General features: G+C 36.1%; 1 pseudogene; it reads left to right on the top strand.

Moving 5' to 3' along the window:
- The first annotated feature begins 33 nt into the window (after positions 1-33).
- LOC122102967 lies at positions 34-1,200 on the top strand (annotated as a pseudogene).
- The last annotated feature ends 5,405 nt before the right edge of the window (positions 1,201-6,605 follow it).

Raw genomic sequence — 6,605 nt, 5'->3', positions numbered from 1 at the left:
AATATCTCAAATAAGCTTCACATTAAAGCCAAAATGGTGCTGTCCCAGAGACAATGAGATGAACTTAATAGAGCTATAGCAGATTATCTTCTTTCAAATGGCTATGAAGAGGCTTATTCAGTTTTTAAAAAGGAAGCTGAATTAGATATGAATGAAGAATTAGATGAAAAGTGTGTTGTACTTTTGGAAAAAAATGGACATCTGTTATTATATTACAAAAGAAGGTTATGGAATTAGAATCAAATCTAAATGAAGCAAAAGACGAATTTACGTCAGAAACGAGATCCAAAAGAATGGATTCCCCATCCACCAGAAAAATATACATTGAGTTGTCACAGGAGTCCAGTCACTCGAGTCATTTTCCATCCTGTGTTCAGTGTCATGGTCTCTGCTTCAGAGGATGGTACAATTATGGTGTGGGATTATGAGACTGGAGATTCTGAAAGAACTCTTAAGGGACATACAGATTCTTTAAAGGATATTTCCTTTGACCACAGTGGCAAGATACTGGCTTCCTGTTCTGCAGATATGACCATTAAACTTTGCGATTTTCAAGGCTTTGAATGCATCAGAACCATACATGGCCGTGACCACAATGTCTTTTCAGTAGCCATCATGCCTAATGGAGATCATATAGTGTCTGCTTCACGGGATAAAACTATAAAAATGTGGGAAGTGCAAACTGGCTACTGTGTGAAGACATTTACAGGACACAGAGAATGGGTAGGTATGGTACGGCCAAATAAGGATGGCACTCTGATAGACAGCTGTTCCAATGACCAGACTGGTCGTGTGTGGGTCTTAGCAACAAAGGAGTGCTAAGCAGAGTTCCGAGAACATGAGCATGTGGTGAAATGCATTTCCTGGGCTCCAGAAAGTTCATATTCTTCCATCTCTGAAGCAACAGGATCTGAGACTAAAAAAAGTGGCAATCCCGGGCCATTCATGGAATCTGGATCCAGAGACAAAACTATTAAGATGTGGGATGTCAGTATTGGCATGTGACTTATGACTCTTGTGGGTCATGATAACTGGATACGTGGAGTTCTGTTCCATTCTGGGGAGAAATTTATTTTGATTTGTGCTGATGACAAGACAATGTGCATCAACACTGTTACCTCCTTGGATTTCCACAAGATGGCCTTCTATGTGGTGACTGGCAGTATAGATCAAATAGTAAAGGTGTGGGAGTGCCATTGATTCTCATTTGGCCCCTCCTCCCTTTTCCCCCTGGATGCACTCTGATGATACCATGGTCCCCCACTGAGCTCTGTTTAAATAAATATTGTCCTTTCATGTAAAAAATATACCTATAACTAGTTATCTTAAAATAATATATTTGTAATTATGCTTAGATTCTGACAAAATTTAGCCTCTCAACAAGTAATGTTAATGCAGTCTAATTTCATGCCTGCCGTAAGCACACAACAAATTAGTATTTCTTTAAAAATTATTTTTAAAAACTTTAAAAAATTACTATTTATTTAAAAAAACTTTTTTAAAAATTAGCCAAGGCAAGTGGTTTATTAGATATTTAGAGTCATGTTCAGACACTATGATGGAAGCTAGACAGGGAAAAATAATCATGATTTTATTCTTCCTCTAGACACTCTGATTTACTTCACCTATTCTGAAAGAATGAAATTCTTGCTTTGAAGACTTTAGCTTGATATTTGCAATGTGTGATTCTTCCTTTATTAATTGGAGAATTTGGAGAAAGATGAGAATTCACACTAGAAAAAAGAGAAGAGGAAAAGAGAAATCTAGATATTTTATTCTTCCTCATCTCCATCACAAGGTCTGGATAATCATTGGGGATATTAGATACAGTACTCTAGAGTAGAAAAAATAATCCCACAAGTGATCAAATGGTGAATGCTTATTTATAAAAAAGTGTAATAGCCTTATACAGGAAACGTTATCTATTTTTTAGTTCTTGCTTAATATTTGTTAAATTCTGGTCTGCTATATTCAACTATCGGTATACAAGGATGGGAAGAAACATATATCTTAATATCATATTCTAATATTAGCTTAGTTCTTGCTGTGTTATATGTATGTGACTGTATTTGAGTTTTGCCTCAATTTCACGCTATATTCTTCCAGTATTTAAGTTGAAAGAAGACTCCGTCTGGAGACATCTATTTTATAGCTAAGGGAAAACAAGTCAGCTGTTAGTCACAAACAATGAGATAGAATTCTTCTCCTAGAAATAGTCTTTCACCCCTTCTGGCTCATTTTTGTAAGCTGAAGTAAGTCACATGACCCATCTTGACATTGCAGAGTAGAGGTAAATCTCACCTACAGGGAGCTGATGCAGGACATAGTGTAATATGCCAAGATGTGCATCACTTGAGATAAAGATAAACATGAAGAGAACTTTAATATGATCAATCATACTTGCCATCACATGTCTCTGAAGGAAGGAAGCTATTATGTACCTTTGTGTCTGAAACTACTGAGATCTTCAAATGATGTCTTTTATGCTTGGATGTTACAGGAATTAGAGAAAATTTTGATACTGAGAGAGCATAAAATCTCAGAGAAAGCTGGAGTAATCATTTCAATACTAAATTTTGTTCTGCTAGGAAAAGAAACCATTTTATAGACAATCCTTTATTCTTTCTTACCTAGTATCTCTTTTTTTTCAGAAATAGATTTTGTTAATATATGTAACTATCCACCAGAATAAATGCCTTCATTTATCTGCATCTGATGCAGATAGCATAATCAATTAGATATAAATGGAAGTTCATCAGTAGCACTTTTTAAAAATGCAAAATTGTGGACAGAAGCCAATATACATATTTTTCCACCTTCACCTTCCACATCCTCCTTCTTCGTTCCTAGAAAACACACCCAATCAATAAAAAGGCTTAGATATTTGGCTCTTGACCTTGAAAGTGGAAGCAGAATGTTATGGATGTCAGAGATGAATGTTAATATCACATGGAACAGCCCTAAGAGTCCCACAGATCTTAACACTGTACTTCCTTAGTGATGTGATAGGAACGTAAGCCTTACTGGACTTAGTATGTTTTTCCATTTCTTTTCTACCACCTGCCCCAAATTATAATACATAGTAATGGAATGAAAAAGTAATGACATCTTAAGAAAGTCATTTAGGGCTCTGGGAATATGGCTTCATGTTACATTGATTGCCTAGCATGCATGACACCCTGGGTTCAATTCCTCAACACCAAATTAACAGAAAAAGAAACACTGGAAGTGGTGCTGTGGCTCAAGTGGTAGAGTGCTAGACTTGAGCAAAGAAAAAAATAGCTCAGGAACATTTCTCTGGCCCTGAGTTCAAGCCCCAGGACTGTCAAAAAAAGTCATTTAGGTAGTAATTGCAATATAAAGAACCCATATTTAGAATATATAATTACTCTTTCCATAATGATACTTGACAAGAGCCCATAATTCATCTACTTTACTATAATAGAATAATGTGTTGAAAAAAAAATTTTTAGCTGATAGGTCAAGACAATTATTGCCAGGAATGTGCTTAGACATCAGGTGAAGTTTATTCCTGTAAATTCAAAGCATCCAGGCTTTTTGTCGTCACTTGTATTCAAAATGAGAAAGGTAGTCTAAGTAAGATTTGGAAATCTTTTCGGTAAGTCATGGCACAAAAAAGCCAGAGGCAATTAATATTAGCTTTATAATAAACTTCATCTAGATTTTCATGATTCAAAACAGAAATCTTGATACAGTTGATGTCATTTGGCTTTCTTACTATCTCAGTTCAAATCCAACCAAGGCAAGAGAATCTGTCAAATTCTTGTCTGTAATTAAACATCAAAAGAGCCAGAAGTGGAGAATTGGCTCAGGAAGTAGAGTACTGGTTTTGGGGGCAGTTGGACAGGGAAGACAGTATTGTTCAGGGGCATGGTCCAGCCTCTGAGTTCAAGCCCCAGAATCAGCACAAACTAAACAAACAAGCAACCATGCAAAAAAAAAAAAAAACCCGCATATATTTCTTTGATACCATCCTTAAAGTATTGTAAACAGTTTAATTCTGTGGAAACCCATACTGTTTTTTCTGATAAATGGATTTTTTTAATTGTGAAAATACCTTACAGAGGGGTTACAATTACATGGGAAAGATATTGAGTACATTTCTTATCAAGCATTATTTCCTTCTCCTTTGTTTCCCCTTCCATACCTTCCCTTGTCCCACCCCCAACCCCCCACTCAAAAGTTGTGAAGTTCATTTTTGACATAACGACTTGTATATCTTATTGTTGCAATTGGTCCACCTGTATCCTTATTTAAAAGATATGTTATTTCCTTTCCCCTCCAAAAATTATACCAACACCAAATACAGTGAAAACAGGGGTTATTCCGTGGTGAAGGGACATACAAAGCAACAAAGAAATCAACTTATAAATATGTTCGAAACAATCATAAGAAAAAACATTTGAATCCTTATCTTGGGGTTCATTTCTCCTAACATCAACATTTCTGAACATTTCTGCTTGTATCAGACATATATTAATTATTGCAAATAAGGGAAACCATGGGACCTATGTTTCTCTGGGCCTGGCTAACTACACTTAATATGATTTTTTCCAAATCTTTCCATTTTCTCATAAATTGGGCAATATCATTCTTTCTGATGGAGGCATAGAATTCCATTGTGTATATATATAACAAATTTTCTTTTTATTTTTTTGAGTCCCGTCGTGCTGACCCTCAGCATTTCAGCTCAATGCTAGCACGATACCACTTGAACCATAGCACCACTTCTGGCTTTTTTTTCTGCTTATGTGGTGCTGGGGAATCGAACCCAGGGCCTCATGCATACAAGGCAAGCGCCCTACCACTGAGCCACCTTCTCAGCCCCTATATACAACATTTTCTTGATACATTCATCTACTGAAGGGTATCTGGGTTGGTTTCATATCTTAGCTATGGTAAATAATGCTGCAATGAGCAAAGTTGTTCTGGTAGCTTTAGTATAATCTTGTTTGTGATCATTTGGGTAAATTCCCAAAAGTGCGATTGCTGGGTCAGAGGGGAGCTTTATGTGGAGTCTTTTGAGGAACCTCCATCCTAATTTCCAAAGTTGAACAAGTTTACACTCTCACCAACAATGCAGTATGGTTCCCTTCTGTCCACATCCCCTCTAGCATCTGTTGTTATTAGAGTTCTTGATTTTAGCCATTATGGTCAGGGGTGGGTGCTTCAACTCGGGGCTTGGGCACTGTCCTTCTGCACTTCAGCTAAAGGATACCACTCTACCAGGTGAGTCATAGCACTACTTGCAGTTTTCTGGTAATTAATTGGAGATAAGTGCCTCAGAAACGTTCTTATTCAAGCTGGATTTGAACTGCAATCCTCAGATCACAGCAACCTGAGTAGCTAAAATTATAGGAATGAGTCACCGGCACCTGGCTTAAGATCACATCTCTAACAATGTGCATTCAGGACATGTAATGTGTATGTTCATCTAACTTTATATTAATTCTAAAGTTAAAAATCTGAGCTACAGCTTAGACTTCATACTCACAAAAATATTTCTAGTTTAAACGTTGATACTTCTGGAAAAATAAAACCTAAGAATGTAAAGGAGTCTGGGAAGTTCAGTTTGCATCCAGCCTGGACTGAACAGTCTTTGAGACACTACCTATAATTAACCAGACAAAAGCTGGATTGGAAGAATAGCTCAAGTGATGGAATACCAGTCATGAGCAAGAGTGCTGAATAAGAGCTTGAGTCTTTTGCATACATACATACAAACATACACATACACACAGTCAATTATATGTGCACCTACACAAATTAAACAACTCTCAGAATGTGTAGAAAAGTTACAAAACAATAGAAACTATGTCCTGAGTAAGACTAGAATCAAGTAATAACTTTTAATGTTAGCAAGTCCTAAAGTGAACTTTCTTCAAAAAAGTTTGAGAATTTACATAGTTAGGGACGAGAAATTGTAAGAGAATCTAGTAATTATTATTAAAGGGATCAAATCCATGGAGGAATGAATCAGAGACCCTTGCAGGTAAATCTGAAAATGTTCATATCTTGTGTCAAATGTTAGAACATTTTTGCAAATAGTACATACACAGTCTAAGCAGTCAGTCTATTGGATAAGATCATTGGAGAAGTTCAGATTTGCTAGTCTGTATCTACATTAAATAAACCAACAAACTATGGCAGGGTAATGTGATACAAACCTGGAATTCTAGCACTCAGATATAGACAGGGGATTAGAGACTAGAATTACTTAGTGATACCTTCCCTGAAACAGGTAGTATAATTTTGTCTCAATAAAACAAACCAAACAAGAAAGGAATACACTGTTGGAAATTTGGGCTAATTTTGTCATTATGTTTAGAGAAGTCAAGTTTACTATTTAAATGCAACTCATGCATAGTCCTCAGTTGTGTTTAAAATACTGTCTTCATTAGAGAATATAACTAGATGCAAAATGGCTCATGATTCCCATCCAAGAATTTGAGAAAGTAAGTAAGCATCATTCTATTGGATGCCAAAGAAATGATGAAAGATTACAAAAGCTTAAGCCTGGAGGAATAGCAAAGTTTGTCTAATATAGGACTTTGTAGACCTTGTTAAATTAGAATTTAGATTTA

Source organism: Dipodomys spectabilis, unplaced genomic scaffold, assembly GCF_019054845.1.
Source record: "Dipodomys spectabilis isolate Male_0828 unplaced genomic scaffold, ASM1905484v1 ptg001133l, whole genome shotgun sequence".
In the NCBI taxonomy this organism is placed as follows: domain Eukaryota; kingdom Metazoa; phylum Chordata; class Mammalia; order Rodentia; family Heteromyidae; genus Dipodomys; species Dipodomys spectabilis.
Note: the sequence above shows the minus strand (reverse complement) of the source record. Positions and strands in the feature narration are given on the sequence as shown.